At 42.8% G+C, this 13,227-nt stretch overlaps 1 protein-coding gene across 2 annotated transcripts in view; it reads right to left on the bottom strand.

Annotated features, from left to right (window-relative positions):
- The window catches only part of CTNNA2 (catenin alpha 2), a 1,072,635-nt gene that overhangs the window by 229,950 nt on the left and 829,458 nt on the right, over positions 1-13,227 (bottom strand). The window lies entirely within an intron of this gene.

The raw sequence follows: 13,227 nt of genomic DNA, 5'->3' as shown, positions 1-13,227 counted from the left end.
CATGCAATGCAGATTTTGTGTTAGGCACTGCCCTGAACACTTTATACTAGCTTATATAATTCTCTCAAGAGAGCTGGATACCATTTTCTCCATCTTATAGGGGAGGAAATTGAGGCAATAGAATGTGGTCACTTGCCCACATTCACATGGCTAATACATAGCAGTGTCAGAATTTCAATCCATTTGAATCTGGCCCTAGAGTTCATGCTTTAAATAACTAATATGACACAACCTCTCCTGTGTCTATATTGTGCTGATTCGGCATGCATTATAGACCAACAGCAATGGTAAATATGATGGATGGCCTTGCCCCAAATTCCAGGAACATTTATGATCCAGTGTCCTAGATGATGAGTGAAGAGCATAAAGAATACTGGAAGCCTCTTCCCACATAACAGAGCAAAAAGAAGAAAGCCCTGGTTGAGAGGATGGAAAAAAACAGACTCAGTGTCAACAGACACCACAAGCGAAAATCAGGGGTCCCACCAGAGGCAGAAGGGACATGGTGTCTTAAGTGAATCCCCATTCCAGGAGGTGAAAGTGACTGGCTGACTACTCACTATAAGAATCTGTCACTTCCCTGAGCTTTAGGATTCTGTCAAAAAATAAAAATAAAAATTGGAGGACTCATGGTTCAAGGTAAGTCTACTGTGAAAACATATTCATGGTTGCTCTAATGCAAAAATCTTATTATAACTTCTTGGTCACTTTGCCATTGTAAATTGTGGGATTTTTCAACAATTGCTCAAGCCAAGGGAAGTGAGACTCTTCTGAGAAATGACTAGGATCCACTTCCCATGCTATGAAATTATAATTACCGTATGTGTGACAAGCTGTAAGCGAGGCGGTAGCAGAGGTGAGCGGGATCTGCCTTATTACAGAGAGAGCTTTGAAAGCTGTAGCTGAAGATTAGTACTGTGACAACCTAGCCTTCTAGTTTTTATTCTCATTCTTAAGAGTTTTAGGATCCAACCATATTCATTCTAAATATATCTGCTTATTACATAGTCCATGAGCACAGGCACATCCACAAGTGGGAGTCAGAGTCCTCAGCAGTCAGGGCCAGGGACACCTTGAACTTGGTATATCATCCAGCAAGGACTCATAAATACTGCCTTCATTAGCTCATTGGGCCCTGTGATTTGTGTCCCTGATGAAAAGGGGCACAGTTTGTGACCCCTCCAGTAAACAGGCAGTGTCATTCCTCTGTAAACTATTAGAATGTCTTAAATAACCTTGCCTACAAGCTGAAAGGCATAGTTAACACTTTTTACATAAGATAGAAAACCAAAATTTAGCTATCAATCAACCAGGACAAAAAGGAGTGACTTGACAAAATCATCTGTTAAGTCTGACAGGAGTCAAGAACACAAGGCTTTCTTCCAACGGTTTAAATGTACGTGTGACATGGGAATATTAATTGTATAAGACAAGACATTTAAAGATATTAGCTCAGCACGACCAGTCTATTGTAACCAATTAAGGCTATTCATCAATGTAAAAACTGCAATTTCTTTAGCAAACCAAAAGGAATACAGCGATGGATTGTACCCTATTCTAACAATCCATTGCTTATTTCATGGATGGGGAGAGTGACGAAATGATAGACTGTGTCAAACTGACAAACTCAAGGAGAAAAATATGCTGCCTCAAAAAGGACCCAAAATGTCTGCCAATGCAGTGAGACATGAGGAGTGGATGGTGTCTATTGAGACAACTTCAAATAGATGCTATACAAGTGTTCTGTACAAAGTCTAAAAACCCACAACCATTCTATGAATATGAACGAGTTCCCTGCAATAGACAGCACAGGAGAAAAATGGCTGCACCAGCCACCTGGAGTCTGAGAAGTTTCATCTTCAAAAAGATTCTGAAGGCTGCATGTCCAATTTTAATCTTCCCAATAAAAGGACACCACAGTGATTCTTTTTAATAGATTGATGTCCGTTCTTTTGTTTAAACTTCTACTGTAGTGAGGTATAATGGACAAATCTGTAAGATTGTTAAGTGCACACTGTGATGAATTGATATTCATATACATTGTAAAAGGATTCCCTCCCATGTACTTAACACAACCATCACCTCGCATATGTTTTTGTATTTTGTGAGAACATTTAAGTTCTACTTTCTTAGCAAATTTCCACTTCACAACACAGTGTTATAAACTTTATTCACCATGTTTTATTTTACAGGAGTGGGCAACAGTATGTTTAGCTGTTTATAATAACCAAATAATACAATAATATATATATATAAAAAGGAGTGACCTCAATGACTGAAGGCTCAACCAAACACCAGAAGTCAGTCCTGCAGTCAGTGCTGGGTTGCCATGATGTTCGAGCACTGACTGCTGCTGCTGTGGGCCTGTGACCCAGCACTAACAGAGAGAGCCTGGAGAGGGAAGCAGGTTCTGATCCCTATCCTCCATGGCAGCTGTTGATCAGCTGTTGCCTCTCTCTTTCTCTCCAGGACTGGCCAGCAGTGTGCCTCTCTTTCTCTCCAGGCTTCAGCAGAGGGCTGCTGATCAGCCCCACCTTTCTGATCAGGCCCAGAGATAGGCCCAGAGATGATGACTGGCATAAAAACCAAACAATCAGAACCAAATCTCAGTGAACTGCGAAGGCAGAACATAAGGTGGGGGCTGAGGAGGGGTTTTAAGGCAGTTGGAGGCAAGATCAGGCCAGCAGGGAAGGACAGTTTGGGGTGAGATCAGGCTGGTAGGGGAGGGCCATTGGGGGTGAGATCAGGCTGGCAGGGAAAAGCAATTGAGGGCGAGATCATGTTGGCAAGAGAGGGCAGTTAGGGGTGATCAGGTAGGCAGGCAGGTGAGCAGTTAGGAGCCAGGATAGGGCCTAAACCGGCAGTCAGACATCGCCCAAAGGGTCCCCGATTGGAGAGGGTGCAGGCTGGGGGAACCTCCCCCCCCCCCCATGAATTTTGTGCACCGGACCACTAGTTAATAAATAATAATACAAGAATAGACTCTGTTTCTCATACCTACATCCCATCCCTGTGTAGCTTCAGATATTATCTTATAGCTGAAAAATTGGTACCCTTTTACCAATCTTTCCCTATTGCTCCTACCTCCCAGCTCCTGGCAACCACTTTTCTGCTCTCTGTTTCTATGAGTTTGATTTTATTTTATTTTTTAAGATTCCACATTTAAGTGATACCATGCAGTATCCATCTATCACTGTTTTGGTTTATTATATATAGCATAATCTCAAAGTCTATCTGTGTTGACACAAATGGCAGGATTTCCTTCTTTCTAATGGATGAGTCATTTCTATATATATCTCACATTTTATCCATTCTTCCATTGATGAACACTTATGCTGTTTCCATATCTTCACTATCTACCTAATAATAGAGAAATATTCAAATTAGCTGTGATGCCATAACATCATGAGCAAATATCAGGGACCTGAGGCTGCCTGGTACCTGGCCAGGGGTGAGGGATCTCAGGCCATGTCCCCTACCCATGGGGCTTGATGAGTACCTCAGGCCACATCCCCTGCCCCAGTGCCAGGCTGGGGGGCCCTGGGCTGTGCCCCCCGCCCTAGTGCCAGACTGGGGGAACTCAGGCTGTGGCCCCTGCCCAGAAGGGTTTGACAGGGGACCTCAGGCCATGCCCCCCTTCCCCCCACCCACCAGCAGGGCTTGACAAGGACCTCAGGCTGCACCAGGAAACCTCAAGCCACTCCCCCTGCCCTCATGCTGGGCCAGGGGACCACAGACCACACACTCCCTCCCTCCCCCCTGACTAGTGGGGCTTGACAGGAGACCTCAGGCTGCGCTCCCCACCCTGGCGCTAGGCCAGGGGACCTGAGGCTGTGTTCACTGCCTGGCAGGACTTGACAGGGGACTACACCCCCTGCTTGACAGTGGTGTGGCCAGCTTGGTCTGGGTCTCACCCAATTGGCGGCGGGGGGGAGGGGGCTGGCCACGTCTAGGTCTCCTGTGTTTTTGAATCGTGTGTGGGTGGTGGACAGGGACTTGACTCTAGATCTCGTTGCATGTCCCAGTCTCTGACAGGAGGGAGATTTTCATATACATTTTACTAATTTGCTTTAATCTCTGACACTTCTATTATAGAAAAAGGGCAAATAGCAATATTAAAATATTTCCTCTAATTAATTCCCTTTTAATGTACACTAATTTAGTACACCAGGCCACTAGTTGTAAATAATGCTGCAATGAACATGGAAGTGCAGATATCTCTTCAATATCTTCTTTTTATTTCCTTGGATATACACCCAGAAGTGAGATTCCTGGATCATATGGTAGTTCTATTTATAAATTTTTGAGGAAACTGTATATATTTTTTTCTATAGTGACTGCACTCATTTCCATTTCCACTAACAATGAACAAGGGTTCTCTTTTCTGGACATCCTTGCCAACATTTGTTATCTCTTATATAATTAGTGATAGCCATTCTAACAGGTATGAAGTAATTATTTCTTCATGATTTTAATTTGCATTGCCTTGATAAGTGTTAAGTACCTTTTCATGTACCTGTTGGCCATCTGTGTGACAGGAAAAAATGAGTATTTAGGTACTCTGTCCATTTCTTTTTTTTTTTCTTTATTGATTAAGGCACTACATATGTGTCCTTATCTCCCCCTCTCCCCTTCCATCTCCCCCCTCCCATGTCAATTTTTTTTTAATAAGACTGTTTGGGTTATTTTACTATTAAGTTCTTTGAGTTCTTTATATTTAAATGTTAACCTCTTCTCAGATATAAAATTTGCATATATTTTCTCCCTTGCCATAGGTTGCCCTTTTATTCGGTTGATGGTTTCCTTTGCTTTGCAGAGGCTTGTTAGTTTGATCTAGTCCCACTGTTCATTTTTGCTTTTGATTTTTGTGTTAAATCTGAAAATTCATTGCCAAAAACAATATCAAGCAGCTTACCTTCTAAGTTATCATCTAGAAATTTTAAGGTTTTAAGTCTTACATTCAAGTCTTCTGCCCATTTTGAGTAGATTTTTGTACATGGCATAAGAAAGGAGTCCAGTTTTATTCTTTGCTATAGTTGACCAGTTTTCCTTTTACCATTTATTGAAGAGACTATCCTTTCCCCATTATATAGCCTTGGCTCTAGATGTTCATTCTTGAAAAACTAATAGCAGTTCCTTAGTTGTCTTCAATTGTGCACTTAAAATACAATATTTTTTTTCAAGGGGAATAAGAATTCATAAATAAAAATCTACACAAACATCAAGCTATTATTAAGAATATTTAAATGTTATGTCAAAAAATAAGGGTAAATACAAAATATAATAGAATAGATAGTAATACAATAAAATCAAAGGCGGAAGGGACCTTATTATAAAAATAGTAAGAATTTCACAGAGAGGAAATTTGTATTTTATATCTTTTTTTTACTTTATTCAACTCTATATTCAGTGTTTGGTGTTCATACATTAATTTCTTCTACTGGAGCACCTGGTATACCAAGCACTATGTTTGCCATGGATACAAAGATAAACAAGGCAAACCATCTACTCTCGTTGCTAAAACTCCTCTACTGTCTCAATTCATAATTAATAATAAAGCTACAGTGGCCACATACATACTTGACTGGCCTCACAAATGGGGTCATCCTGTTAAAAGTGTCGGAGTTTGGCCTAAGGAATACTCTAAAATAGTCCACCTTTGGCACATTTCCTTCACATCATATTGCTTAAGATTTCAACGATTTCCCCACCCTCTCACCAGGACAGATATACTTGCAAATACCCAGTTTGTTACCCAGAAGATCTGACATTGCAAAAAGGTGGCATTTGGGTTAGCATGGATGAATGTGGAAAAGATATTTCTAGTATAACTACCTTGCTCCGATCCCTTAACCCTCATTGAAAAGAAGTCTGATTCTCTTGTATATTTGGAAGATCTACTCAGTTTCTGGCTGCTTATTGTCACAGTTCGATTATTAGTAATCCTGTGCATGTTCATTTTTATAGCTTTTGTAGAGAACTTTCCTAGACATTATTTCATTTGACCTTCCTTACAATGTCACGACGGGGGGGTGGGGAGATGTGATTTGCAGGATGAGCATCATTTTTCTATTGTTGTAAAAATGAGGAAAGGGGGGGTCACTGATTGTACATAGCAAATGCCTTCCAATTCTAAGGATAGTTCTAGTTTACTTAAGTTCTATCTTAATATATAAAGAGGTAATATGAAAATTAGTCTAGGATGCCATAATGGGGTGACTGGACAGGAGGAGACTGCATTGTAGGTGAGGTCCAGAGTGGAGACAGAGAGAGAGACTGGGGCCTGCCCGAGCTGGCGCAGCAGCTCCGGGGCCTGGAGTGGACACAGGCGGGGTGGGGGTGGGGGGGGCTGGAGTGGAAGTCAGGTGCGGGTTCGGGGTCTAACCACCTGCAGTGGCTCAGTGCTGCACAAGTCAGGCATGGGTTCCAGCTGCCCATGGCAGTGGTCCGGCCTGACTCTTATAGCAGCCTGTGGGGTCCCTTCTCACAAGGCGGGAGGCAGGGCGCCTCCTCCTGTGCAATTTCAATTGTGCACTGGGCCTCTAGTATGTTTATAAAGCTGCCTGTTCAAGTTCACAAATCCCAGGTGGACAAAGGTCATCATTTTTTTCCCATCCTTCACTCCCACACCTGGTCAACAATTGTCCTTTAGCATTATACTGTATTCCCTCAGGATTGTTTACCATGAAAGAAGAAGATTAAATGCCTATATATTTCATTCTGAGTATCTACTATGTGTCATTGATTAACTGGCATTAAATGGGCACAAGCTGCTTGAATCCAGTGTGAGAGAGTAATGAATTACATCAAATAAGTTCAGCTCAGCAAGGACCCTTAAGAAATTTATGTAATGCTGAAAAAAAAAAAAAAAAAAAAAAGATTTTATTTCCCCACAACTCCACTGGCAATTGGGAGAAACAATCATTAAGTGGATGAATTTGATGTCAGGCTAACAGCAGAAGCCTATAAAACACTAGGGGCCCAGTGCAGGAATTCATGCACCTTGAAAGGAACTATGGGCCATGAGGCTTCAGTGGGTACAGGGGCAGGTCTTGGCCCATCCTCCGCACCCCTGCTTGGCCCCTCTCATCATGGCCTCTGGTCCCTTCTCTACTGGCAGCCCTGCTCTTGCTGCTACTCCCACGTGCTGAAGGCACCAGCCCTACTTGCACCTACTGATGGCGTGGAGCAATTGGGGCCAGTGCCAGCAGCAGGTGCGAGTGGCAACTGCTGCCTCAATTGCCCGTTATGAGCAGGGGAGGTGGAGAAGCCCTCAGGGGTGATTGGGGCCAGCAGCCACTGTTCATACCCACTGATGGCACCGAGCAATCGGGACCAGCACCAGGCACCGGCAGCAGGTGCGAGAGGCGGCTGCTGGTCCCGATTGCCTCTCAGAAGCAGGGGAAGGTGGAGAAGCCCTGAGGGGTAATCGGGGCCTGCAGCCATTGCTCCTACCCACTGATGGTGCTGAGTGATCGGGGCCAGCACCAGGCGATGGCAGTGGGTGCAAGCACTGGGCGGGACCATGGCATGTAGGAGCAAAGAATTTTCAGGGGCATGCACGGAACATGGCAGGTTGCTCATCCTGCACCAGATGCTCATCCTGCACCAGAGGCTCACCCCATTGACAGTGACCAGTGCCCCATATTGGTCTGGCACCCCTGCTCAGCTGCTCCACCATCCCACCGCATCTGTCACCTGGCATGTTCCATGCTGCCGACACCTGCCATGTTCCATGCATGCCCCTGAAGGTCAGTACACGTTATAGTAACCAGTTCTTCGGTTGTCCCACTGTTCAATCTATTTGCATATTAGGGTTTTATATATAGATGTGTGGTTGGCTGGCTGGTGTGGCTCAGTAGCTGAGCTTCAACCTATGAACCAAGAGGTCACAGTTCAATTTCTGTTCAGAGCACATGCCTAGATTTGTGGGCTCGATCCTCAGTAGGGGGTGTGCAGGAGGCAGCAGGCAGCTGATCAATGATTCTCTCTCATCACTGATGTTTCTTTCTTCCTCTCCCTTCCTCTCTAAAGTCTGTATAAATAAAAGTGTGTGGTTAAAGAGTCTGAAACAAGACACAAAGAACAATTCTCTAAACCATATATTTCTTTCAATCCTACACACCTGCCACAGATTTGTCCAGGTAGAATCATCTGGCCCCATCCTCCCATATGTCCTGCCATCCCACATTACAGCACGAGTCCTGTGGGTCTCAGAAGAGTCCCATTGTAAATAGAAGAGTTCCTGGGAAGACGCCACCCAAAACTTACCAGTTCCCACTCCAGGTATTGGATGAGTGACACTTTAGTTCACCTGAGCAGGATGGGAAATGGGGACGTATAAGATGCTTTTGAGTGAAGAGGGATGATGGCACTTCCTAGCTGGTGCAGATGCCACTTATAACTGAACCTTTGAATCTTCTGACCACTTGTGGTCATTGAAGAGTCCTTCACATTTGCTAGAACAGAAAACCATTCACCATGCTCTCTACTCCATTCCAATTATGGATAACAGTGAGCTAACTTCTCTTTCCAGTGTCTGCCACCCTATGCTTTTTTTTCTTCACTTCCTATCTTCATTGCTCACAGTTACATTTCCAACAGTGCTGAATTTTTCCCTCAAGGGGCTTCATTTCAGAGGCCTAATGATCATTCCACGTTTTCAAGTTTGTGGAAATCCTACAGAATGACTGGTGCTGCTGTCATTCAAAGGAAAGGCAGCAGAGTCAGATTTAAGGTCCCTACCTATATTTTCTTTGTTTATGTATTCTTGTGTTTTTGGTGTTTTGTAGTTTTTTGTTTGTTTGTTTTGTTTTGTTTTGTTTTTCAGGGAATCTGAACTCTTATGCCATATTTGTTTTATCTCAAGCTGACTCACTTCTAGAGCATGTGTTGGCTTGTTTTTTCCCGTAAAGGCCAGATAGTGTGAATTTTAGTCTTTATGGCCAGTTGGTGTCTGCCACAACTATTCAGCTTTGCCATTGTAACACACACAAAAACTGACAATGCAGTGTTCTTTACATAAACAGTCAGAAGATCTGGTTGGGGGCACAGGTAGCAGTCTGCAGACACCAGTTCTGGATGGTTCATCAATGACTTATAGACTTATAGTCCTGCCACTCTGTCCCTGTCACTGTTTCATCCCTACTGCAAGTCCTGGCTCTTCCAAGCTCCACCCATCCACAGCTTACTTGTCACTGCACAGCTGCTAGACCCAGCAGCTAACTGCTTAAGAAACTGAGGAGGACCAGGCGGTGTGGCTCAGTTGGTTGAACGTAGTTCCATGTACCAGAAGGTCTCATGATCGATTCCCAGTCAGGACATATGCCTGGGTTACAGGCTTGATCCTCCCATGGGGGTGTGTAGGAGGTAGCAGATCAGTGTTTCTCACTCATGTTTCTATTTCTCTCTCCCTCTCTGAAATAAATAAAAATATATTTAAAAAAGAAACTGAGGAGGCTTGACATGACCTACAGAGCATCCAAGTGTCCAGTGTGACTGGTATTATTTGACCAAGTTGATTTTTTTCTTTTGTCTCATGTTCTGCAAGAAAACAAATTATCCCAGTGGTCTCTAAGGATTTTTTCTTTTTTTTCTAGCAGAAGTTTTGAGATGGGAAATGAAGAGGATATAAGAGCCGAAGTTCTTGGCTTTTCCTAAAACTTATTTGGATTAAGGTATCTGGTTGGATTGCCCAGCCTGCTTGATACAGGTGCTCCAATTTGGACTAGGCTCCAAATACTGATCTTTTCTTCTAATCTGACAACAGTACTGAGGGTGCTGTCACAGACTGGCCAGCCACACAGAGAACGTGCCCAAAGAGCAACAGGCAAGCTGGTTGCTATGGCAATATAAGGAGGTAATGACTAGTTGATCAGTCACAAGTGAGCTCCTTTCAACTAGTTATCATGGCGCCTGTGGATACAGCCTCAGGGCCTCATTGATCTAAGCCTACGGATTTCAAAGGAGGGGCTGAGGGAAATCTGATCAGTCAGTCAGAGGAGGTTCATTAGTGCTCACTCCCTTCTGCCCCTGCATCTTTTCCCCTCCCTCTGCGTGTTTAATTGCCTGGACCTCCCACCTCGCCTTGACCAAAGGTGCTTTTCAGCTTTTCAGTCCCCCGCTTTTACAACAGTAACCACGTCAACCACAGCTATTTAAGGCAACTCTATTCTCACTGAAGATGAAGGAATCGAATGAAAATAGAGCTATCCTGCCTGCCCTTAACTGTTAATAGACTTGCTTTATTCATGAAAAACGAAGAAACTGCGGAATGAGAGAGGAGGTGGCGGAGAGTGGTTGATCGCCTAGACTTCTGACAAGCAGTTATTGGTCGGATCAGATGGAAAATCCCCTTATCACCAGCGTTCTCAGGACAAATCGTTCTTCTTTAACCCCGGAATCTATTCAACTGCTGTGCCCTGAATAACAGGCAGGTCCGCTGGACTCTTGATCTGCGTTTAATCTGCTATCTCCTCCCAGCTAAAATGAAAGTCCTTTACTTTTTTTCTCCCATGATTACTAATTAGAAAAATAATTATCAAAATCTTATTCATGGTTCAGTGTCTTGCATGAGGCTGAACACAGATATGAATGGTTTAAGGAAGAAAAAAAAAGGGTGATTATATTAAACAGGAAGCCTATTATTTTGATTATTATTGAGAATCTCAAGACTCATCATTAATTTATATTTATCTTACAGTCTTTTTCTTTTAACAGAATTCTAATAAAAGCTATAAACCAAGAGCAAAGTGTATCAAGTTTAATGAGTACACTCCTTGAAAGGACAGGCTTCAGGCTTCTGGCTCAGCCGGCGTGGCTCAGTGCTTAAGCACTGACCTATGAACCAGGAGGTAACTGCTCAATTCCCTGTCAGGGCACATGCCCAGGATTCAGGCGTGATCCCCAGTAAGGGACATGCAGGATGATTCTCTCTCATTGATGTTTCTATCTCTCTTTCCCTCTCTGAAATCAATAAAAATACATACTTTAAAACAGTACAGTATCCTTGCCCGAACTGGTTTGGCTTAATGGATAGAGCCAGAGCATCAGCCTGCAGACTGAAGGGTCCCAAGTTCGATTCCAGTCAAGGGCATGTACCTTGGTTTCGGGCACATCTCCATTAGGGGGTGTGTAGGAGGCAGCTAATTAATGTTTCTCTCTCATCGATGTTTCTAACTCTCTATCCCTCTCCCTTCCTCTCTGTAAAAAAAGTCAATAATTTTTCTTTTTTAAAGTACAGTATTCTTGAACTTTAAGCTCTACATCAATAAGAAATGTAATCCGCCGAAACCGGTTTGGCTCAGTAGATAGAGCGTTGGCCTGTGAACTGAAAGGTCCCAGGTTCGATTAGGGTCAAGGGCATGAACCTTAGATCCCCAGTAGGGGGTGTGCAAGAGGCAGCTGATCAATGATTCTCTCTCATTGATGTTTCTAACTCTCTATCCCTCTCCCTTCCTCTCTGTAAAAAATCAACAACATATATTTTTTTAAAAAGAAAAGAAATGTAATCCTATAGTCAAGACTCTATTCTGGAAAAATAAAACCTATTTATAACAATACCTCCTCTGCAGAATTGACAAATAAGCACTAAGGAAGAATGAACACAACAAATGTCGGACAGTTTCGGGGGGCGGCTTTGCTATCCTGACCTCCCCGCATAACCAGTACAAATGGGAGCACTGGATCAGCGGACCTAAAGAGTTGGCTATTTCCGCTGTCTCCACCACAAGAGAGCATCCGCTGCTCAGTTCGGAATTCAAACCACGCATAGCTCTCAGAGCTATGGAAAGGCAAGCCAATTGATTGAACAGCCATGAATGCATATGCAATAATAGTCTCTATTTGTAGGCCTTTGAAACTCTAAATAGAGTCCTTCATGAAAGCTTTTATCTGGGCCTTAAACTTCGGCAAAGTAGGAGGGGGGAAAAAACATCGGTTTTTGAACACAAATCCAATATCAATGGTTGATAATTACAAAATCACTGATCTTAACTCAATTTTCTAACTACTAAAATTGCCCAATAATGGTACCAGCTGCTGCTGGGTGAAGGGATAAGCTTCTGTCTCTAAAACAGAGGCTGACCAAGGGGCCTTAGAAATGCTGAATTAAAGACCCTTTGTCCTGGGAAGACCGTAGACACCCCTTCTACTCCTAAGAGCCTATGAATCTATGGCTACTGAGTCCATATCTTCTGTCTCAAAAATAGTTGAGAAATAAGCCCAGAAAGAATTACCGTTTTCCTCTCCTACCTCTCCTTTTCCCCAATTCATCCCCTACTCACCACCTGACATTTAGGGTAACTGATAATCTTTAAATAAATGGAATCATATAATTATCATTCAGCTTTTAAAATAAGCATTTAAGGGATTCTTTCTTTCTGAAATTAAAGATACATATGATTTTCGCCTCTCTCACTGGGGTACATTCTTTGTCAAGGTAATTAAATTGCTTGCTTTTTTTTTTTTTTTTTTTCTTTCTTTCTGTAAATGAAGGAAATTTTCCATGCTCCAGACTGACAAAAATACCTGCTCTGGGTAGTTTCCTGAAATGTGGCACCATATGTGCATCAGTAAACATTATGTGTGGAGTAAATTAAAGCAAGCCTCATAATTAGGCAGTAAGAAAATTACGGTAGACCTGAAAGAGTAAATCAGTGGTATTAAAATGCTCTCCGTTTTCTCTGAAGCACTTCAGACTGCCATAAAAAGCCCCTGTCACTGCGATAAACATCCAGAAGAAATGCATTTGGGGCAAGACAACCTAAAAGACACCACAAATGCAAATCGGTCTTCAAATCTGGAGTCCAAGGTCTCATAAAATTTAAAAGTCGGCCCTTTTGCCACTTAACGTAGGGCGGGTGATGGGGAAGAAAGCAACCTGACTTTTGAAGAGAACTTTCAGACACAGCAGGTGAGTAAGGACTTTATAGATAGAGCAGAACCAAAACTAAGGGAAGAATCACCCATCATAAACACTGTAAATAAAGACAGAACCAGTGCTGCTGTATTTTTCTTCAATATGTCAGGCTCAGCATTGACCTGTTGCTAATTTTGTCTTTATATACAATGTTGATCATCTGCTCATGGATTAATTTTGATTTTCCAAATGGGGTAAAAAGTTGTGATGATCAGGTGACATTTAAATTAATTCTGGGAAGAAAAATTGGACATTTTTTTTCTGGCAGGAAAAAAACAAACAAACAAAACACTGCATAAAAAAATATT

Source organism: Pipistrellus hanaki (genome assembly GCF_964339955.1).
Source record: "Pipistrellus hanaki genome assembly, chromosome: 12".
NCBI classification, from domain to species: Eukaryota; Metazoa; Chordata; class Mammalia; order Chiroptera; family Vespertilionidae; genus Pipistrellus; species Pipistrellus hanaki.
This window is presented reverse-complemented; position numbering and strand designations above follow the sequence as displayed.